The sequence below is a fragment of the Triticum dicoccoides genome, chromosome 3B (assembly GCF_002162155.2).
Source record: "Triticum dicoccoides isolate Atlit2015 ecotype Zavitan chromosome 3B, WEW_v2.0, whole genome shotgun sequence".
Taxonomy (NCBI): domain Eukaryota; kingdom Viridiplantae; phylum Streptophyta; class Magnoliopsida; order Poales; family Poaceae; genus Triticum; species Triticum dicoccoides.
Window position 1 is genome coordinate 199,148,985 of NC_041385.1, and position 24,427 is coordinate 199,173,411.

The window sequence follows — 24,427 nt, forward strand, 5'->3', positions numbered from 1 at the left end:
TAATTTCCCCAGTTAGGATGCGTAACGTACCACCAGCATGAAGTCCGCTTTTGGATTCCTCATTCCTCTCCTTGTCCTCCCCTTATGGCACTTGATAAGGTGCGCGGGCCAGCATCTTGGTTAGTACAGGATCCGGTGAATCTTCAGGAAGAGGGGCCGAACATCTGATCCTCTCCGCCTTTCTTATCCAGTACTGGCTGAGGGTGGTTTTTCAGAATAATGTTGTGACAAATATAATAACAACATGTTCGGTCGCGGAATTACTTACCTGGGTATCTGGACGGTTGCAGTTGACGCTTGCATCCTCTGTTTTGTCCGCACACTTTATTCATGATCCGAAGAATAATTGATACATCCCTTCGAGCTTCATGCCGAAGAAGTGCTGAACAGTTCGTGGTCCTTCCGGGTTGAACTCCCACATACGGATAGGTCGACATTGGCATGGCAGGACCCGACGAACTAACATTACTTGGATTACTTTGACAAGACTAATATCCTTCTTAAGGAGATCCTGAATGCGACTTTGCTATGTCCGCACGTCCTCAACCGATCCCCAGTCCAGCCCCTTGTTGACCCATTATGCAAGCGGTGGCGGAGGAGCGGAGCGGAAGGCTGGGGCAGCCGCCCACTTTCTACCTCGGGGTGCTGTGATATAAAACCACTCTCGTTGCCATAGGTCGGAAACTTCCGGGAAGGAACCCTTTGGCCATAAAACATCAACACCTTTGCTTATTACAGCACCTCCGCACTCCGCGTGTCTCCTGTTGATCATCTTCGGCTTCACATTGAAGGTCTTGAGCCCCCGAAGTGTGGGGTAATGCGGAGGAAGGCCTCACACACAACGATGAACGTCGAGATGTGAAGGAAGGAATCTGGAGCTCATTCGTGAAAATCTAGCCCGTAATAGAACATGAGCCCTCTAACAAAGGGATGAAAACCAAAGACTATGCCCTCGGAGGAAGTGGGAGATGAATACGATGCTCTCGTTGGGTTCGGGAGTAGGGATAACCTGCCCTTGAGTAGGAAGCCTGTGAAGGATTTCGGCGGTCAAATACCTAGCCTCCCTAAGCTTCTTGTGTCCTCCTCTGTGACGAAAGAGGCCATCCACCCGCCTTGAAGGTTGGATCCGAACATGGTTGAAGGTCTGGAGTTCTTGGGCTAAACCTTGTGTGTTGGAACTCGAGGTGAGGGAAGGGAAGGATCAGGCGTGGAAAGAAAAGGATAGGTCTTGACCTCTTTATAAAGAGGATGAATGTCAAGCGTCCTCCGCGCGGCCGTTTGGAACTTGCCTAAACCAAGGAGTCATTTTAATGGAGCGGTTGGGTTACCCACGCCCGTATTGATGAGAACCCGTGATAAGGGGACACGATCTCTGTGTCGACAACACGTGCCAATAAAACCGCCTCGCAAGACGTGTAGTGGAAGGTTGGAAAAACAGTTTGAATAATAGCCAGGCCGCGGCGTGATGTCACGCTAGGTAAAAGTTGTCAGCAGATTAGACTCGTGGAATATTGTACTCTCTGCGGTGCTATGTGGAATTTGTTTTGCAGAGCCGGACATGATTCTGATCTACTTTGGAGTATTCGGAGAAGGAACCCATCTTGCAATGCCAAAGACAGTCTGCGCGCCGGACTCATCGTCATTGAAGCCTGGCTCAGGGGCTACTGAGGGAGTCCTGGACTATATGCTTATGTCGGACTGTTGGATAATGAAGATACAAGATTGAAGACTTCTTCCCGTGTCCGGGTGGGACTCTCCTTTCCGTCGAAGGCAAGCTTGGCAATTCGGATATGTAGATTTCCTTCTCTGTAACCGAATCTGTGTAACCCTAGCCCCCTCTAGTGTCTATATAAACCGGAGGGTTTAGTCCGCAGGACGACAACAATCATAATCATAGGCTAGATTCTAGGGTTAGCCTCTACGATCTCATGGTAGATCAACTCTTGTAATACTCATATCATCAAGATCAATCAAGAAGGAAGTAGGGTATTACCTCCATAGAGAAGGCCTGAACCTGGGTAAACATCGTGTCCCCCGCCTCCTGTTACCATTAGCCTTAGACGCACAGTCCGGGACCCACTACCCGAGATCCGCCGATTTTGACACCGACAGTCATTTCCCTGTGTCACTGGGATTGAGCACCACAAGATCGAACCCATCACAAAGCACCTCTTCCCATGGCAAGAAAATCGATCTTGTCGGCCTAACTAAACCAAAGATTTAGAGAATAAATAAGAGGCTATAAGTAATCATGCATATAAGAGATCGAAATACTCAAATAACTTTCATGGATAAAAACATAGTTCTGATCATAAACTCAAAGTTCATCGGATGCCAACAAACACACCGCAAAAAGAGTTACATCAAATAGATCTCCAAGAGACCATTGTATTGAGAATCAAAACAAAGAGAGAGAGGAATCCATCTAGCTACTAACTACAGACCCGTAGGTCTACAATAAACTACTCACGCATCATTGGAGAGGCACCAATGAGGATGATGAACCCTTCCATGATGGTGTCTAGATTGGATCTGTGGTTTCTGGAACTTGCGGCCACTGGAATTGTTTTTTGTTGACTCCTCTAGGTTTTTTGGGTATCCAGGGTATTTATAGAGCAAAGAGGCGGTGCGGGAGGCGGCCGAGGTGGGCAAAACCCACCTGGGCGCGCCTGGGCCCCCAGGCGCGCCTTGGTGGGTTGTACTCCCCTTGGAGCCCCCTCAGTTACTTCCTTGGCCCATCGTGTGTCTTCTGGTCTAGAAAAAATCACCAAAAAGTTTCACTGCATTTGGACTCCATTTGGTATTGATTTTCTGTGAAGCAAAAAACAAGCAACTGGCACTAGGCACTATTGATAACCCACAAGTATAGGGAATCGCAACAGTTTTCGAGGGTAGAGTATTCAACCCAAATTTATTTATTCGATACAAGGGGAGCCGAAGAATATTCTCAAGTATTGGTAGCTGAGTTGTCAATTCAACCACACCTGAAAGACTTAATATCTGCAACAAAGTATTTAGTAGCAAAGTAGTATGGAAGTAACGGTAAAATGGTGGCAAAAGTAACAGTAGCAATTTTGTAGCAATCGTAAGAGTGGCAATGGAAAAGTAACTAAGAAAGGTTCAGTATGTGGAAAGCTCGTAGGCAATCGATTAGTGATGGATAATTACATTGGATGTAATTCATCATGCAACAGTTATAACATAGGGTGACATAGAACTAGCTCCAGTTCATCAATGTAATGTAGGCATGTATTCCGAATATAGTCATACGTGCTTATGGAAAAGAACTTGCATGACATCTTTTGTCCTACCCTCCCGTGGCAGCGGGGCCTGTCGGATTATGGGATCCGCAAACGCTTGAGAGGTTCGAACTCTGGGGAGCATGCGGAGATCTCAACCTACCCAGCCTGCCTACTCGCGATCCTCCTAAGCCTAGCGCATCGAGCTCAAAGGGACAGGAGACACATCAGTTTTATCCTGGTTCGGGCCACCGATGTGGTGTAATACCCTACTCCAGCGTTTCGGTGGATTGTCTCGAAGGGCTGAAGATGAGCTAGTATAGTGGATGAACAAGCCTCAGGAGGTGAGGTGTTCTTGAGTTGGTGTGATGTATGCTACTTTACTTGTTCTGATCTCGTCCCCCTTCTATGGTGGTGGCTAGTCCTATTTATAGTGGCCTTGGTCCTCTTCCCAAATATGAGCGGGAAGGGATCCTACAACGGCCTGATTTGAAAGGGGACAAGTAGTACAGTCTATCCTGACAAAAGTAGTCTTCGCCTGCGAAAAGCCTCTGGTCGTGACGCTGTGGTGGGCTCGTCGATGACCTCCATCCTGCCGTCCTGGCGGTCATGGTCTCGTTGCACTGAAATGGAAACCTTTGGATGATTCCTCGGGACTCCGCGCCTGTGGCTTGCCTCCCTTGCACCAAAGAGGAAACCTGCGCTCTGCATCCACCTGGCGCCCGTCTGGCCTTGGTTGTCATGGCTAACGTCAGCTGAGCCTCGTGAGGCAATATTGCATAGAACTCTCCGCCCCTCAGGAGCCAGCCTGAGGAGGCCGATTCCTTCGGGGGTCTTGGCGTCGCCCGCCTCGCGAGGGTCTTGTGTTGCTGATGTTGAAGCTGGGCCGTACCATGCCGTCGATTGAGCCATGTGGTGGGCTGCAGGCAGGCAGGGCTGGATGCCCTCAAATCTAGGACGCCGACAGTAGCCCCCGGGCCCAAGGCGCACTCGGACTTGGCTTTCACACGAAGCCAAAGGGCTAGTGCGGAGCACTGGGGGCCCTAACCGCCTGCGGCCTTGATGATGCGTGGCGATTGATGGGACGTGGGTGACTCCTGCCTCGACAACTGCTCGACTTGACTGGTCGATGCGGCACACAGAAGGTCATGATGGCGCGAGGTCGTGGAGGCCGACAGTTGGCCTCGCTTTTCTATAAATGTGAGGGAGGGGCAGAGCCCCCCGCCCATCTTCCCTTCGTCTTGCTCCCGCCTGCTTTTCTCCTCTCCGTCTTGCTCCCATGGCGTCGCCGAAGAGGTTTTCAGCAGCCGAGAGGGGAAGGCCTCCAAGGAGGGACCATGGCCGTCCCCGCAAGCACCCCGCGTTCCCTCTGGCAGCTTCTAGGGGGCGCGGGCACGCCCCCTAGAGGCAGCGTTGCTCTAGGCGCCTGCAATGGCACCTCTTCCCGCGGCAGGGGCCAGTGGCTTCAGAGCAGCCCCCATGATGAAGGGAGGCGCGCCGTGATCGTGCGCCCGCCTCGGCCGCGCTTTTCCTCGCTGGATGTGCTCCCTGAGTTCGTGGTTTGGTCGGAGAGCCCGGCTGGCACCTCACTTCGCCTCCCGCACTTCTTCTCCTGTGAGCTTCCTTCTTCGGGGCCCAATGGTCTCTGGCTGCAGGCTGACTATTGCTGCAGCAGGGCTTTGTGGGTTGGTACCGAGGTCACCGCCTTCGGTAGCGTGGTCCTGACCCACAGCTGGCAGACCTTCGCCCGCGCGCATGGCCTAGGCGGAAGGTGCACCCTCCACTTCAAGTATGATGGCCTGGCGACCCTCTACATGAGGGTGTTTAGGGAGGACGGTCACCGCGTGGGGTGCTGCCCGGAGGATGGCAGCGACGACGACGGTGGTGACGGCGAGCTTGGTCTTGGCGACGCACGCTCCCCCTCCCACGACAGCAGCTCTTCCTCGGATGAGAGCTCGAGAAGTGGCAGCTATGATCGGCCCCCACGTCGTCGTGCTCGGGTCAAGGATGTCGGGGGTTCGTCCCGCTGTGGCGCTCCAGTGAAGAAGGAGAGGAGCCCGGTGTGAAGTTGGGAGCCAGTGAACTTGGACTCAAGGCCAGCGGCCCCAGGTCACCTATGGGAGAACTGGTTGAGCGCCGGGTCATCTTGAGGCACTGCTTGAGGATGCGGCGCTGGTGCCGAGCTCGTACGCCTTCGGCCCCTCTTTGTTTAGCTTTTCCTCTCTCCTGCAATCCGAAAAAAAGAAATATGTACCCTCTAGGGGCATGTAATGAACTGTTGCTGTTATGCCTTTTATGCTATAATTGCCATCTTGATGTTGTGTTGTAATGTTTGCGATCTGAGTGAGTTAAGGTAGGAAAGCTTAGCTTGGTATGTGCAGTCGTTTTTCGCCTCACGAGAAGCTGACCTCAAGTACTTGACGGCCCCTCCCTCCTTAGGGAGTCTTTGATGCAACCCCTAGAAGATATGCCTTGTGCTCTCAGGAGCCATGACAGGGCAGAGCTGTCCTTTGAAGGAAGAGAAAACTTGTCGAGCGGCTCACTCCCCCTTATGTGAGCTCCCTACCATAGATTAGCTCGGACCTGATGCACCGTGTCTTGCTGCCCGGGGGGCACGGACATGAGGGGTGCTGGTGCCCATGGACTTGATTGAGGGCTCCTCGCGAGGATGAAGCTAAAATACCAGGGTTCGGCGTGGTGCGTGTGTGCAAAGGCAAGCCTAGGGTGCACACACCTACCTAGCCCCACGCGCGAGCAGCGTGAGGAGAAGTGGCGGGCGACTTCCACCTCTCTCATGTCCTTAGACCAAAAACAGCTTAGGAGAAGGAAACAACTCGAGAAACCAACGTTCGAGAATACCAAATCCATTGAAAGATTACTAAAAAACTGCAAGCAACTTCAGAAAGCAAATGAACAGCCGCGTCCGGCACCTAATCTAGTCTTCTCACCACCGCGGAGCTAAGTGCTGCCACTAGGACGTGGGAGGGAGCCCCCATGGGGCCCCAGGGCGGCTCTCAGGAGACTCCGGGGCATGTACAGCCCCACTCATTATTACGTGAGAGTGTCACAAGCGGAGACCTTCACAGGATGGAGCCTATCTTCACAGGCTGGAGCCTTTCTTCAGGGGTAGAACTTCGGGAGGTGCTGGATGTTCCAGGCGTTTTAGATGGGGACCCCGTCCTGTGTCTCCAGGCGCGCGGCGCCAGGCTTGGAGACACGGGCAATCCTAAACGGGCCCTCCCACATGGGATAGAGCTTGTGCAGCCCCTCCCTGGAGAGCACCCACCTCAGGACGAGGTCGCCCACCTCTAACGTCTTGGAGCGGACGTTGCGGCAATGGTACCGCTGCAGCGCCTGCTGGTACCTCGCTGCCCGGAGCGAGGCTTGATGGCGGCGTTCCTCCCCCAGCACGAGATCCATCCCCCGCGTGGCATCCTGCCGCGTCTGATCGAACGTCAGGACCAACGTGGAGCGATGCTTTACCTCGTGAGGGAGAACCTCTTCTGCTCCGCAGACGAGGAAGAACGACGTTTCTCCTATTGGCTTGGTTGCGGTGGTGCAGATGGACCACAACACGGACTGCAGCTCGTCGAGCCAGCCCCTGCCGTAGGCCTCAAGCTTCTTCTTGAAGGTCTGGGTCTTGAGGCCCCTCAAGACTTCCGCATTGGCCCTCTTAGCCTGTCCATTGCTCCGTGGGTGCACAACTAAGGCATAGCAGATATGCGTTCCAAGGTTAGCATAGTATGTTTTGAAAAGGTTGCTGGTGAACTGCGAGCCGTTGTCGGTGATGATACGATTGTTGACCCCAAATCGGCTCACGATTCCCTTGATGAACTTGACAGCTGATCTAGCTGGGATGGTGCGCACGGCTTCTACCTCCGCCCACTTGGTGAACTTGTCGATGGCGACGTAGAGGTATCGGTAGCCCCCTGGAGCCCGAGGGAACTGTCCCAAGATGTCCAGCCCCTAGACCGCGAACGACCACGTGAGAGGGATCGTCTAGAGGCCCTGTGCTGGCTGGTGGATCTGCTTGGCATGAGACTGGCATGCTTCACAAGAGCGCACCAGCTCTATAGCGTCGTTGAGTGCGGTGGGCCAACAGAAGCCGACGAGGAACGCCTTGCCCACCAGGGTGCGCAACAAGGAATGATGCCCGTAGTCCCCACCATGTATGTCCGCTAGCAGCTCGAGCCCCTATTCCCCGGAGATGCACCGCAACGAAACATCATTGGGCTTCCTGCGATATAACTTACCATCCTTGATGCAGTACGCGGTGTCTTGATGGGCCACACGCTCGGCGTCCTCCTCCTTCTCTGGTAGGGTCCCTTGAAGCAAGTACGCCTTGAACTCTTTGGTCCAGCACCCCTCCTGAGGCTCGCGCGCGACCAGCAGGCGGGCTCCCGAGGGGTGACCACAGGCTGGGGCGCCCGTCTCAGGTGCCTGTGGCAAGTCCTCCGTAGGTGGTGCTGGGGTCGTGACGTGTGGGCCTGTGGGGTCACAGACGGCTTGAAGAGCCACTCCTCAAACACCCCCGGCTCCCGAGGGAGCCTACGGGAGGCTCTTTTGGCGATGTCATCTGCTTCCTTGTTCATCTCGCGCGGCATGTGCTGCGGCTCCATGCGCATGAACCGCTTCTCCACCTTGCGCATCTCCTCTAGGTACGCCTCCATGTGCTCGTCCTTAGGCGTGGACTCCTTGTTGGAGAAGTTGACAAGAAGCTGAGAGACACCCTTGATGGTGAGGCGCTTCACTCCCAGTGCGGCCGCGCCCCTGAGTCCGGCGAGAAAGCCTTCGTATTCTACGATGTTGTTGGAGACCTTCTCACCCTGCTAAAAGCAGAGTTGTACTACATAACAGAGCTTGTCCTTGGTGGGTGAGATGAGGATGGCCCTCGTTCTTGCGCCTTGTCGCGCAAACGTCCCGTTGAAGTACATGATCCACCTGTCCGGCTCTTCGTCTCCTCGCAGGAGGGAGCAGTCCTCGCCTACTCCATGGTCGGGAGCGTCAGTCCACTCGGCCACAATGTCCACGAGGGCCACGCCCTTGATGACCCTGGTGATGGTGAACTCGAGATTGAATGCCTAAAGCTCAATGTTCCATTCAGCAACTCGCCCAGCTGTGTTCGGGCTCCGGAGCACCCTCTCCAGCGGGTACGCTGAAACAACCTTGATGGGGCGGCCTTGAAAGTTGTGGCGCAGTTTCCTGCAGGCAACTAGAAGTGCGAGCAAGAGCTTCTAGGGCATGGGGTAGCGCGCCCGGGCTTCCCTTAGTACCGTGCTGACGAAGTAGACAAGTTGCTCGATGAGGGGGGAGGCATCAGCGGAATCTTGTTCTTCACGAGGGCACATGTCCTCCATGTCCTCACGAGGCCTGCCCTCAGGAGCCTTCATAGCCATGGGATCAACCATGGCCTCAGGAGGAATGTCGACCACTATGTCGGTCCGGACTCCAGATACCTCACCCTAAGGGTGCCGCGCCTTGCTCGACGGTTGTGCATCCTATTGAGGATACTTGATCGAGCGTTCCTTCCTTAGCGCCACCAGGACGGTGCTGGCTGAGTGAGGGGTTGCTGCCAGATAGAGCACCAAGGGCTCGAGAGGGCGTGGTGCCACCATCACTGGCGGACTGGTCAAATATCTCTTGAGGACCTGGAAGGATGCGTCTGCCTCTGGGGTCCACTCGAATGGCTCCTTCCTCTTCATCAGCTTGAAAAATGGGAGGGCACGCTCCGCCAGCTTGGAAATGAAACGCCCAAGTGAGGTTACACAGCCCGCCAGCTTCTGCATCTCCTTCAGGGTCTGGGGGGGGGGGTCATGTCCTCTATCGCCTTGACCTTCTCCAGGTTGGCCCCGATCCCTTTGTGTGACACCAAGAAGCCCAACAGCTTGCCAAAAGGGACTCCAAACACACACTTCTTGGGTTTAAGCCGAAGATCCACCTTGCGCAGGCTGGTGAACGTCTCCTCTAGATCTTCTATCAGAGTCCTGGCCTCCCGAGACTTCACCACTATATCGTCAACATAGGCCTCTGCGTTCCTCCCGAGCTGCAAACCCAGGCCAATATGCATCAACCACTGGAAGGTTGCCCCGGCATTACGCAGCCCGAAGGGCATGTAGGTGTAGTAGTACATCCCGCATGGGGTGAGGAATTCCGTCTTCTCCACATCCTCCACGGCCATCTTGATTTGGTGATAGCCGGAGAAGGCATGCAAGAAGCACAATAGGTCGCACTCGGTGGTGGAGTCGACGATCTGGTCAATGCGAGGGAGCGGGAAGGGGTCTTGCGGGCAGGCCTTGTTGAGGTTGGTGAAGTTGACACACATGCGTTCCTTCCCTCCTTTCTTGGGGACGATGACGGGATTTGCCAGCCACTCTGGGTACCGTTCCTCCCTGATGACCCCTGCGGCTTGTAGCTTACGGGTTTCCTGGATGATGAAGGACTGCTTCTCGGTGGACTGGCGGCGAGCCTTCTGCTTCACTGGCCACACATTTGGACATACCTTCAGGTGGTGCTCGATTATCCCCCTTGGGACCCTAGCTAGGTGTTTGGGTTCCCAAGCGAATACATCCTTGTTGGCTCATAAAAAGTTGATCAATGCTTCCTCTTGATCCTGAGGGAGGCCAGCCCCTATGGTGAAGGTGGCGCTGGCCGTCCCACCCTCACAGACTGGCACTTGCTTCGTCTCGTCTCGGTCTTGGGAGAACAACTACTTCTTATTGGCCAGCGTTGCTTCTGGTGCCTCCTGACCCTTCTTCTCACCGGGCAGCGCGGACGCGGCTGTCCGGAAGGCGAGCTTGAGGCCTGCAGCGTGCCTTTGGTGTCTCCCGCCAACCTGAAGACACCGTTACTGCCAGGCGTCTTCATGAGGTTGTACGCGGGATGGGTCGCAGCCATAAGCTGGGCCAAGGCCGGGTATCCCAGAATAGCATTGTACGGCAGGTCAATCTTGGCGATGTCAAAGTCGATGAGCTCGGTGCGGTAGTTGTCGCGGGTCTCGAAGGTGACAAGGAGACGGATATGCCCTAGGGGCCTGGTGGAGCCGCCGCCGACCCCGGAGAAAGGCTTGGAGGGGCGGAGCCGACTGGGCAGCACGTGGAATAGGTCGAACGCCTCCGGGGAGAGTACGTTGAGGCCGGCTCTGCCATCGATGAGGGTCCTGGTGATTGGCATGTGGCAGACGGTGGGGGCGCAGAGCATTGGGAGCGCGCCGACTAATTGTGGCGACAGGGTGATCCTTGGGGCTTAAGGTGAGGTCAGCTTGGGGCACCACCCAGCCCGGGGGAGCCCCCAAGCTCGCCTGAGTGGCGCCTACCCGCCGGTAGAATTGCTTGATGTGGCGGCCGGAAGGTGGTGCCCGCGAGCCACCTAGGAGAGCTGCAATCACCAGGGGCGTCGGTGCCGCATAGTGGGCGAGGAAGAGGTCGCGCAGCTCCCCCCAGGAGGCCACAGAAGATGTCGGCAGGTTGAGCACCCAGGTGCGTGGCGCGCCTACAAGGGCCATGGGGAGCGAGTTGGCCTTCACCTTGTCATCTCCGTCGGCCGCCCACACTGCCTCCTCGTATGCTTGAAGAAAGTGGGCTAGATCTGCTGCATCGTTGTAGCGTGGCTGCATCTTCGGTGGGAACTTGGGCAGTCACTGCACCTGCCGCAGGGAGAGGGTGAAGCAGCACAGCCCCGATGCTTCTTCGGGAACGCGTGTCGACCAGGTCGAAGGAGGAGAGCCCGCCATAGGAGTCACTAGCACGATCTAGAGGCCGAGGAAGAAGATTCCGATGCCCCCCTACCTGGTGCGCCAAATGTTGGATTATGGGATCCGCAAACCCTTGAGGGGTTCGAACTCTGGGAGCGTGCGGAGATCTCAACCTACCCACCTTGCCTACTCGCGATCCTCCTAAGCCTAGTGCGTCGAGCTCAAAGTGACAGGAGACACATCAGTTTTATCCTGGTTCAGGCCACCAATGTGGTGTAATACCCTACTCCAGCATTTCGGTGGATTGCCTCGAAGGGCCGAGGATGAGCTAGTATAGTGGATGAACAAGCCTCGGGAGGTGAGGTGTTCTTGAGCTGGTGTGGTGTATGCTAGTTCTACTTGTTCTGATCTCGTCCCCCTTTTATGGTGGTGGCTAGTCCTATTTATAATGGCCTTGGTCCTCTTCCCAAATATGAGCGGGAAGGGATCCCACGATGGCCGGATTTGAAAGGGACAAGTAGTACAGTCTATCCTGACAAAAGTAGTCTCCGCGTGTGAAAAGCCTCTGGTCGTGACACTGCGGTGGGCTCGTCGATGACCTCCGTCCTGCCGTCCTGGCGGTCATGGTCTCATTGCACTGAAATGGAAATCTTTGCCCGATTCCTTGGGACTCCGCGCCTGTGGCTTGCCTCCCTTGCAACAAAGAGGAAACCTGCGCTCTGCGCCCTCCTGGCGCCCGCCTGGCCTTGGTTGTCATGGCTCACGTCAGCTGAGCCTCGTGAGGCAACATTGCATAGAACTCTCCGCCCCTTAGGAGCCAGCCTGAGGAGGCCGATTCCTTCTGGGGTCTTGGTGTCGCCCGCCTCGTGAGGGTCTTGTGTTGCTGATGTTGAAGCTGGGCCGTACCAGGCCGTCGATGGAGCCACGTGGTGGGCTGCAGGAAGGCAGGGCTAGATACTATCGTATTTCTGGTTCCGGCAGACCCTTGAGGTTCGAACACTGGGGTGCACCCGAAGATCTTTCCCCTACCAGCTCACGTCTCGATGCTTCGCACGGAATCTAAGCTAGAAAGAAGAACACATAAGGGACATGACGTTTACACTGGTTTAAGCCACCATTGTGGTGTAATACCCTACTCCAGTGTGTGGTGTGGTGGATTGCCTCAGGGGCTGATGATGAACAATACAAAGGGAGAACAACCTCGCGAGGGGCTGCTCTTGAGCTGGTGTGACGAACTGCTTGGGTGAGTTCAATCACCTCTCTCTCTCTCTCTCTCTCTCTGATCGGTCCCCCCTTTGCCTTGTGGTGTCTAGCTCTATTTATAGAGGGAGGCCCTGGGCCTCTTCCCAAATAATGAGCGGGAAGGGCGCCAACAATTGGCCATTTTGAAGGGGAACATCTAGTACACTTATCCTGACTAAAGTTGGTCTTCGGCTGCCAAAGGCTCTGACGATGATGCCATCCTGGGCTCCACGATGACCTCAGTCCTGCCGTTCTGCTGGTCTTGGTCTTGTTGCACCGAAATGGTAACCTTTGCGTGATGCCTTGGCCTATGCTTGCCCCCTTTGCACCGAAGGGGAAACAAGGACACAGCATAGGCCCGCGCCTGCCTGGCGCCCGCCTAGTCACAATCGTCATGGTTTGCATCACGGTCTCCTCGCGAGGTACCCCGCCTTGATCTCTCCGCCTCCTCGCGAGTCTACCTGATGAGGCTTCTCCCGAGGAAGCTTCCTGTCATCCGCCCCGTGAGGCTTGGCCCCTCGCGAGGGTCTTGAGTTTGAGCTGATGAAGCTGGGCTGCACTGGGCCCCTGATGTCTACTACACAACCTTCTTCTACGTTGTTGGGCCTGCAAGTGCACAGGTTTGTAGGACAGTAGCAAATTTCCCTCAAGTGGATGACCTAAGGTTTATCAATCCGTAGGAGGCGTAGGATGAAGATGGTCTCTCTCAAGCAACCCAGCAACCAAATAACAAAAAGTCTCTTGTGTCCCCAACACACCCAATACAATGGTAAATTGTATAGGAGCACTAGTTCGGCGAAGAGATGGTGATACAAGTGCAATATGGATGGTAGATAAAGGTATTTGTAATTTGAAATAATAAAAACAGCAGGGTAACTAATGATAAAAGTGAGCGTAAACGGTATTGCAATGATAGGAAACAAGTCCTAGGGTTCATACTTTCACTAGTGCAAGTTCTCTCAACAATAATAACATAGATAGATCATATAACAAGCCCTCAATATGCAACAAAGAGTCACTCCAAAGCCACTAATAGCGGAGAACAAACGTAGAGATTATAGTAGGGTATGAAACCACCTCAAAGTTATTCTTTCGGATCGATCTATAAAAGAGTTCGTACTAGAATAACACCTTAAGACACAAATCAACAAAAACCCTAATGTCACATAGATACTCCATTGTCACTTCAAGTATCCGTGGGCATGATTATACGATGCATCACACAATCTCATATTCATCCAACCAACACAAAGTACTTCAAAGAGTGCCCAAAGTTTCTACCGGAGAGTCAAGAACGTGTGCCAACCCCTATGCAAAGGTTCATGGCTGGAACCCGCAAGTTGGTCACCAAAACATACATCAAGAGGCACGCGATATCCCATTGTCACCACAGATAAACACGGCAAGACATACATCAAGTGTTCTCAATGTAAAGACTCAATCCGATAAGATAACTTCAAGAGGGAAACTCAATTCATCACAAGAGAGTAGAGGGGGAGAAACATCATAAGATCCAACTACAATAGCAAAGCTCGGGATACATCAAGATCGTGCCATAGAGGGAACACGAGAGAGAACACGAGAGAGAGAGAGATCAAACACATAGCTACTGGTACATACCCTCAGCCCCGAGGGTGAACTACTCCCTCCTCGTCATGGAGAGCGCCGGGATGATGAAGATGGCCACCGGTTGTCACACCCTAGCTAGTTCATGCATTAGAGTGTTTCATCATGTCTATTCAATTTAACAGAAACTTGAAATGGGGATGACAGAACCCCCAGCCCCCTCTGAATCCAACTAGGGTTTACTAAAAATATTTTCAATGAACCTGAAATGCCCTTCTAAAATGTCCATCATTTTTGTCTTGGTTCAGAACCTCTGCCAAAAGTGGTGCACAATTTTCTAGGTCATCCTAAGGTCCTTGAATTAAATCATAAGTATTTGAATTTAGGCATTTAAAATTTATAAAATATTTTAAATGTTCAAATAATCCTAAACTAAAATGTTCCATGTTGTTTATATTTTAAACAGTGGGCATGAGCAGTTTGGGGATTTTTTGAGTTGCTTAGGTATTTTTAGAAAGTCCACAAAGCTACAGAAAAGAATAGAAAACATAAAAGAAAAGGGAGAGAGGGAACTAACATGGCAGCCCACCAGCCAGCCCACCTAGCCCTCCCAGCCCAGCCACCGCTCCAGCGAGCTACTTGGCTTCGCCAGGCAGGCAGCCAGGTGCTCGACGTCGGCACAAGAGCATGCCACGCAGCTGCCCGCCGCCCTGCTTCCTCCCCTCGCTGTTCTGCCGCCCTGGGTCGATCACCCACTCCTCCCTCGAGCTCACAGACACGCTCCCTCCTCCCCAGCTCCTCTCCCTCGCTCTCCCGCACCATGGCCAACACCACCGCCGCCGCACCGTCGCTGTAGTCACGCTCTCCGTCGTCCCTGCATCGCGCCACTGTGTCCAGGAGCTCCGCCGCTCTCCTCTTCGTCGAGCAAGCCGAGCCCCGAGCGCTCGCTTGCCCCGAAGCCACTGCACCGACCTCGTTCGACCCCGCCACCGCCGGAGATCCCTTTCGCTGTCGCCCCGCACCAGCTCGTCCCCGACCACGCCGTCTGCTTCCTCGAGACCGCCGTGAGCCCAGCTAGCTCCTCCCCTTCCCTTTCTTGCTCTCATGCACCATAGCGAGTGCACGGAGCTTCACCGCACGCGCCGCCGCCGAGCTCATCGCCGACGTGTCTCCGGCCAACCACCGGCCACACCACCATGTCCAACGCACTCACCGCAGACCAGGAGCCCAACGCACCTCACCACGAGCCTCGTCGTGCCCCATAGCCTCGGGTTCTTCTTCACCCGACTCCGGCGACCGCCAAAGTCGTCGCCGGCGAGGTTTCCGGCCACTCCGAGCTCAACCACCACCACCAAGAGCTGCGGCTCATTCCCAGCTACACGTAGATGCTCTCCGCCGCCCATTTGGTCGCCGAAAAGCACAAATGCACTTCCACCGCCGCGTCTGGCCTCGCCGGCGGCTAAACGCCGGCGTGTTTGACCCTTGACTTTGACTAGGGTGGGTCTAGGTTGACTCCCATGAGTCTATGACAAGTGGGGCCCACCTCTGCTAATTAACCCAGATTAGTTTTAACTAAATTTAGTTAGTTGAATTAACTACTGACATGCGGGACCCACTGGTCAGTTTGACCTGGACCAGCTCCGTTGACCACTGACGTCATCCTAACGTATTGCCGACGCAGTAAGTTATTTATTGGAATTATTTCTACACAGGAAATTCCAGAAAATACCACAAACTTCAAAAAATCATAGAAATTAATCTGTAGCTCCAAATGCAAAGTGTTATATCAGAAAAATGATTAGATAAATCCAATCTATCCATCTGTACTGGTTTCATGCATGTTTAAACAAGCTAACCTACTGTTTAGCATAGAACAAGTTTAAGCACTTAAAAGGGCCACTTATGTGTTGTTCCTACCTTGCTATGCCTACTATGCTTAGAGTTGTGTCAGGTCTGGTTCATCTGGGTGATGGGCTAGAGTAAAATGATCGTGTCAGTATGAGAGTAATGTGTTGAACACGATTTGGTAAAGGTATCGATGAGAGGCCATGTAGGAGTACATGATGGGTTGTTTAATTGAAGCCGTCCTTAAGCACTGAGATCTGTATGTGTGATTTAAGATTCAGCTACTACCATACATTGGGCCCTGAAATATGACCCCGCTCAACTTCTTATTCACCCTAGTCCTCTGTCCAGGAGTTGCAAGTAGTTTCTGGTGTTTGTAGTCTACTCGAGGTCGTGGACAGCGCTGACCGTGGGGTGGGTTGTGATGCGGTAGGTACGTGGCCGGGTACACCGGGCACCCGTTAGGTGTCTCGGAACCCTGTTCACATTGTTCGGGGCCGTATGTGGAAACCTCGGCCGGACTCCCTGCAGATGGAACCTGAATAGGCGATAAACCTGGACTAGAGGCTTAGGTGTCTAGGTAGGTCGTGGTCTACACCCATGTCGGCTTTCACTTGAAGTCTGCCGAGCACATGTCGTGTGCAGACGCTAAGTGGTGGAAACATGTATTTAGAAGTACACCCCTGCAGGGTTAACATCATCTATTCGAATAGCCGCGTCCACGGTAAAGGACTGCTTCGTTGCCTATATAGTTCATAGACAAGTAAATGGAAACTACTAAAAGCCTCAAGATAAGCGTGAGTGCCGAGGATGGCTCTTCCGTAGGAAGACGGAGGTGGATCCTCGGTAGTGTATTGAAGTGGTGAGTAGTGGACTCGTGTGCGCAAAACCATTTCAAGTTGGAGTCTCGTAGGATAGCTTAGCCAAGAGTCAAAGCTGGCTTGCTGCAATAACCCCACCAACCCTTCTTGATAATGTGCATGTATGTAGGATTTGATGTAAGTCTTGCTGAGTACCTTTGTACTCATGTTGGTTTAATTTACATTTTTACGGAAGATGCTACAACCCCTTCCGACGGGTTCTTCGTAGATGTTGACATCGATGAGTAGACTAAGGCCCAGGTGGTGATCCTGAGCTTGTGAAGGACCATGTAGTATAGCTAGGCTTACCCAAGCCTCTTTTATTTTACTAGTTGTCTGTACTCAGACAAGTTACTTCCGCTATTGGCTTGTATGCTTGTGTGACTTGAATGTGGGTCGTGTGACCCGTACTTGTGTGTATGCTATGTATGGCTCTCTGAGCCTTTAAATAAAGTACTTGTGTTGTAGAGTCATGTTGTGATGCCTTGTTGTATTTGCACATATCGAGCATATTGTGTGTATGATTGAAATGCTTGGTATGTGTGGGATCTGACTATCTAGTTGTTTATCTTTAGTAGCCTCTCTTACCGGGAAATGTCTCCTAGTGTTTCCACTGAGCCATGGTAGCTTGCTACTGCTCTGGAACACTTAGGCTGGCCGGCATGTGTCCTTCTTCGTTCCTGTGTCTATCCCTTCGGGGAAATGTCACGCGTTGAGTACCGGAGTCCTGTTAGCCCGCTACAGCCCGGTTTACCGGAGTCCTGCTAGCCCAATGCTACAGCCCGGATTCACTCGCTGATGACCGACACGTTCGATGCTGGGTCATGGATGCCTGTCCCTGTAAGTCTGTGCCACTTTGGGTTTACGACTAGCCATGTCAGCCCGGGCTCCTTATCATATAGATGCTAGCGACACTATCATATACGTGTGCCAAAAGGTGCAAATGGTCCCGGGCGAAGGTAAGGCGACACCCGTGGGAATATCGTGTGTGAGGCCGCAAAGTGATATGAGGTGTTACAGGCTAGATCGATGTGACATTGAGTCGGGGTCCTGACAGCGTTGGCATCAGAGGCGGACTACCTGTAGGTTCTCCAAGCCAAACTGGTCGATGTTGAGTCTAGAAATGCTTTAGTTATATGTAGGGGAGTTGATTGTGGGATGGTACGTAAGGCTCTTTTTACTCCTTTACCTCATGGAATTCTGATATGAGTCAGTCCATTCTTCCACCGGGGGTTAAGGATTAGGATCTCTTCTTTCTATCAGGTTCACGTGTTACTAATCAGTAGTACCTTATAGGTTTGATGATTACAAGCCTAGTTCAGTTCTACTACCCTGTTATGTTGTTAAGTTGGACCCAGAACCTTGATATGATATTGTTGAGTGTCTATGCAATTCTTTGTAAAATGTCTCAAAATCCTTTTTGAGCATTTACAGCCGTTATGATGTCCAAATTCTGCTAGAAATTCTAATGCCTTGCATTGTGGTTGTGCTTTCAGATGGCCACTCGTGATCAAAACCAAGTGGTTCGCCTGACCCGGTGCATCGATGTGCCCGGTCATGCAGCTATGTTAGTCCAGGTAATGATCGAGACAGGTTACCGTTGGTATCCCGAATACACGGTCGAAGAGCAGTTCCGAGACTTTAATCAAAGCCAATATCTCTGCACTGTCAGGATATTTCCCTCTTATCCTGGTTCTACCGAGCCCCTCCACTGTTCCTATGGACTCGGTGTTACTATTGAGATGGCTGTGCAAGATGCTACCTATTCTATGATGACCATCATGCGAGTCAGGACTGGCCTGCTTCGGAACACCGACTTCCGGTATATGCCAGATTCACTCCCTGGAGCGCAGGGGTATCTCCGGGCTATCTATGCTGACTCCACTCAGGAGGACTCACTAACTCGCACCACTGCCGAGATGCTCGAGGATAAGGACCGAGAGAGTCGGGCCTTGAGACTAGAGCTTTTCAACACCCATGATGATCACTGGGCCACCTTGACTCGGTTTGCACCGGCTGTGCAAGCTGGATATATGGATATGCGAGACCTGTATCCTGTTAGATCTGCTCTGCCAGACAAGATGGATTGGCGTGATGTGGGGGGCATCACCCCACCTCGTGTTCCCCGCAGGCCACCGTTTGTTGGTCCAAGACCTCACCCTAGCCCCTATGGTCCACAGGCTCCTCAGGACGGTCTGTTTCCGGATGCTCACGTTGAACTTCCAGGCTATGGAGGGGACTTCTATGAGAACTACTACGGAGATGTCTGAGTTAGTAGTAGTTCCCCTAGTATTGTAATAGTTGTATTTCCACCGTCCTGCGTGACTTGTGGAATATGACTTAGTGTGTACCAATTCCGGAGGTGCAGGAAAAATAATGTATAGGAGCTTGGAATGCCTCCGATGAGATGTAATCTTCCTTTCACCGTAGTAGTACTTTGTTTGGTCTTGTACTAAACCTTGTATGGTGTGTATGACGATGGAATAAAAGAAGCAGTTTCTGTATCTACCATGTCATACGGATGATCATCTTGCATTCCGACTTATCCATTACATTCTACATTTCTATGTCAGAATCTTATCATCCGGGACTAAACCATTGTCTTGTTTCCTTGGATGGTCAACACCCGTAACAACCCTGCTCCTCCAAAGGAGGCCGAAGGCAACAGAGTTGGGGAAACAAACCTGCCTCACCCTCCTTCTCTGGCCGAAGTAATGCTGGAGGCTGAGAGAAACAAGCGGGAGACCAACCGTTTGTTGGAGCGCATCGAATAGAACACAGCACAGCATCAGAGGAATAACTTGGTGTCGCTCAGCGACTTCATCAAGTTACACCCACCTACCTTCCACCATTTCGTCGAGCCTCTCGACGCTGATGACTGGCTTCGCAGCATTACTCACAAGCTACATTCTGCACTCGTAGCCGAGGCTGATAAGGTCACCTTTGCTGCATATCATCTCGAAGGCCCCGCCATTCTCTGGTGGGAGAACTATGAAGCTATGCGCCCAGCTGGTCATGTCACTACTTGGGCAGAATTTAGTGAGGCTTTCCGTGAACATCACATTCCGGAAGGTCTTATGGACCGTAAACGTGAGGAGTTCTACAGTTTCACCCAAGGTCGACTCTCTGTGGACGCTTACAGCAGGGAGTTCGGTAACCTAGCACGCTATGCCACTGAAGAAATCTCCACTGATGCCAAGAAGCAGGCAAGGTTCCGCAAGGGACTTAGCCCCGAGCTACGCCGAGATCTTCGTCTGCATGAGTGCACCTCTTTTCAGAAGCTTGTGAACAAAGCCATCAGTGCTGAGACGGGTCAGACTGATTTCGAAGCAACACGCAAGCATGGCCGTGACTTGGGTTCCTCATCCGGTGCTAGACCACAGAAGCGCCGGGTGTGGGTGCCTAACACTGCCCTGCCACCCAGGTTCACACCGAGGCCATCCTATCAGGCGCCTCGTCCAGCTGAGTAGTATGCACCAGCTAAGCCCTATGGTGGGCCAACCAACAATGCTCCTCCACGCACCAGCCCCGTGACGTGCTTCAAGTGTGGGGAATCGGGCCACTACATGCGCGAGTGTCCCCAGACCAACCCCAACCAGTCGGGAAAGGCTGTTGGCCGTGGCAAGACAGCAGGGAAGGTGTTTTATGCCAAGCCGGCCACCACTGCACGTGGCCATGTGAATTGTGTCTCAGCTGAAGAGGCCCAAGAGGATCCCAACGTCGTTCTCGGTACGCTCCTTGTTAATTGCCACCCGGCATCTGTTCTTTTTGATACTGGAGCATCTCATTCATTCATATCCGAAAGCTATGCTCGCTTGCATAACACCGCATTCTGTGACATGCCTTCCACCATGGAAATTTCTACTCCTGGTTCTAGATGGCAAACCTCTAGAGTAAGCCATGGGAATGAAATTCAGGTTGACAGACTTGTTTTCCTTGCATCTTTGATAGCTCTCAAATCTTCGGATATTAATATCATCTTGGGTATGGACTGGATGTCAGCCCATCATGCCAAAATTGATTGCTTCTCTAGAACTGTTCAACTTACGCACCCCTCGGGAAAGATAGTCAATGTCTTGACCCGAGTGGCCAAGCGACAACTATATTCTCTTAATGCCAGCCCCTTGCCAGACCTCGAAGACATTCCGGTAGTCCGTGACTTTCCGGATGTCTTTCCAGAAGAATTGCCAGGTGTCCCACCTGACAGAGATGTCGAGTTCGTGATAGATCTCATTCTAGGAACTGTCCCAGTTTATAGAAGACCCTATAGGATGGCACCACTAGAACTAGCCGAACTTAAGAAACAACTCGATGAGTCCTTGAAAAAGGGTTTCATCCGTCCTAGTTCATCTCCATGGGCTTGCCCCGTCCTCTTCGTCAAGAAGAAGGATGGTACGGACCGGATGGTTGTAGATTATTGACCCGTCAACTTGGTCACAATAAAGAACAAGTATCCGCTCCCCAGGATCAACGATCTGTATGATCAGCTCGCTGGATCCTCAGTCTTCTCTAAGATGGATTTGAGGTTGGGCTACCATCAAATCAAAATCCGGAACTGGGACATTCCCAAAATGGCCTTTGTTACTCGTTACGGCCAATACGAGTACACCGTCATGTCCTTCGGTTTAATCAATGCTCCAGCCACCTTCTCTCGGTTAATGAACTCAATCTTCATGGAGTATTTGGATAAATTCGTCGTGGTTTACCTCGATGATATACTCATCTACTCCAAGAACGAGAGAGAACATGCCAAACATCTAAGGCTAGTGTTGATGAAACTTCGAGAGCATCGCCTTTATGCCAAGTTCTCTAAATGCGATTTTTGGTTGCCAGAAGTGACCTATCTAGGACATGTAATTTCTGGTAAAGGTATTGCTGTCAATCCCGAGCGAGTTCAAGCCGTCCTTAACTGGACTCCACCTGAATCGGTCAAGCAAGTTCGGAGTTTCCTTGGCTTAGTGAGCTATTGTCGCCGCTTTGTTGAGAATTTCTCCAAAGTTGCTAAACCTCTAACTGAACACCTCAAGAAAGATAAAAAGTTCGAGTGGACTCCACAATTGAGCACAGTTTCCAGGAACTGAAAAGATGCTTGACTTCTACTCCCGTATTGGTACCACCAGATTTCTCCAAGGACTTTGTTATCTATTGCGACGCCTCGCGACAAGGACTAGGTTGCATTCTCATGCAAGATCGACACGTAATTGCTTATGCTTCAGGTCAATTACACCCACATGAGGAAAACTACCCTACTCATGATCTAGAGCTTGCAGCTGTAGTCCATGCACTCAAAACCTGGTGACATTACCTCCTCGGTAATCGTTGCGAAATCTTCACTGATCACCAAAGTCTGAAGTACATATTCACCCAACTGGATTTGAATCTCAGGCAAAGACGTTGGGTCGAGTTGATCACAGATTTCGACTTAGGGATAACTTACACCCCAGGAAAAGCCAACGTCATGGCTGATGCACTAAGTCGTAAATCTTATTGCAACAATCTAATGTTGCAACAAAGTCAACCACTTCTCCACGAGGAATTCCGGAAGCTTAACCTTCACATTGTTCCTCAAGGATTCCTTTCCACCTTGGTGGCAAAACCTACTCTTACGGATCAAATCATCGCTGCCCAAAAAGGAGATAAAGGAATATCCCGAGTCAAGGAGAACAATTTCTAGCGGAGATGCTAAATGTTTCTCTACAAATGATCATGGTGTTGTGTACTTTGAGAACCGTCTAGTGGTTCCCAAGAACCAACACTTACGTAGTGAGTAGTGGACTCGTGTGCGCAAAACCATTTCAAGTTGGAGTCTCGTAGGATAGCTTAGCCAAGAGTCAAAGCTGGCTTGCTGCAATAACCCCACCAACCCTTCTTGATAATGTGCATGTATGTAGGATCTGATGTAAGTCTTGCTGAGTACCTTTGTACTCATGTTGCTTTAATTTACATTTTTATAGAAGATGCTACAACCCCTTCCGACGGGTTCTTCGTAGACGTTGACATCGATGAGTAGACTAAGGCCCAGGTGGTGATCCTGAGCTTGTGAAGGACCATGTAGTATAGCTAGGCTTACCCAAGCCTCTTTTATTTTACTAGTTGTCTGTACTCAGACAAGTTACTTCCGTTGTTGGCTTGTATGCTTGTGTGACTTGAATGTGGGTCGTGTGACCCGTACTTGTGTGTATGCTATGTATGGCTCTCTGAGCCTTTAAATAAAGTACTTGTGTTGTAGAGTCATGTTGTGATGCCTTGTTGTATTTGCACATATCGAGCATATTGTGTTTATGATTGAAATGCTTGGTATGTGTGGGATCTGACTATCTAGTTGTTTATCTTTAGTAGCCTCTCTAGGACCCATGCGGAGCGACACTTGACCTCTTGAGGGAGGATGGCCTCAGCTCCATAGACGAGGGAGAACAGGGTCTCACCAGTCGGCTTGGCCGCGGTCGTGCGGATAGACCACAACACGGACTGGAGCTCATCGTACCAGCCCCTCCCGCAGGCCTCTAGCTTCTTCTTGAAGGTCCTAGTTTTGAGGCCCCTCAGGACCTCCGCATTGGCTCGCTCGGCCTGGCCATTGCTCCGGGGGTGTGCTACCAAAGCGTAGCATATCTGCGTTCCAAGGTTAGCACAGTACGTTTTGAAGAGATTACTGGTGAATTGCGAACCGTTGTTGGTGATGATGCGGTTGGGCACCCCAAATCGGTTCACGAGGCCCTTGATGAACTTGACTGCCGAGCCCGCTGGGAAGGTGCTGTAACGCCCCGGATACAACTTTCCATATTCGTAACTCCAACTCTTGCCTTTTCCGGAGATGCGATATGTTATTTCCCTTTGTGATTGGGTTTTTGCCTTTTGTTTTGCATTTTGTTCATGTCTTGCATTTCATCTCATAGCATCATGCGCATTGCATCTGCATGTTTTCATAAAGTTTGCACCTGTTTGTAGTTGCCGCGTTCCCCCCCTTGCCTTCGTTGACCATTCCAAGATCAATCGGGTTTTCGCTTCCCTCTTAACCGTGACCACCTAACCTCTCTTGCCAACTCGCAGCCCCCTCGCGCGCGTGTCCGAAACTTCTCCCGGACCCGACCCGCTCAGTCATCACCGATGGGTCCGGATCATCCCCTAACATCTATAAAACATCTCCGTTTTCTTAGTTGGACTCCCCTAAGCTATATTTCTCGAACGTTCGATTTTGATCGGACGGTTCGATTAACCCCCTAAGCAAAACCCACTTGCTATATAAATAGTCTAACCCTAATTTTTAGGAGCCTTGTCCCATCAGTCTCGTCCCCGCCGCCAGCCTTCCACCCGCTCGCCTCCCACGTTGGGATCCTCCCAGATCCGTCCCGGGCCAACCACCGTCTCCCCTCGATCCATCCACCCAACCAGCCACAGCAACATCGTCGTCGCCCTCCTCTTCGCCTCCCGAGCGCGCCCGTCCTTGCAGCCCCACGCTGTCGTCCTCCTTCTTCCCGCTGCTTCCCTCGCTCTGGATCGGGCTCCCGATCTCCCGAGCGCCTCGCCGCGTTGCGCCGGCCGGCCACCGACGACATGAGGCCAGGCGCCTTGCGCCCGCGACCCTCGCCCGAGCCGGCGACCTCCAGCAGCTCCTCCCCGTCGTCCTTGTGGTGCCTCTAGGGCCCTCCCGAGCCCTGCCTCGTTTCCATCGTCCTCGCCCGTTCGTCGTGCCGCCAAGCCGCCAGGGCCTTCCTCCTCCTCCCGTGCGCCTCGTCGGACCAGCCGCCGCCGGCGACCCGAGACCAGGCGCCACCAGCATGCCGTCCTCGTCGCTCCCGCTCCCTTCTCTTTCTCTTCTTTGCCGAAGCTCTCCTGACCACCCCCCTTGTCATGTTTCTCTCACAGGGAACCATGGCGCCGCCACTTGGAGCTCCATGACCACACCTCCCTCTCCCGTCTCCGGCCAGATCCATGGCCCACGGACCAGATCCGCAGCCGCGCGCTATTCCCTGCTTCACCGGAACACC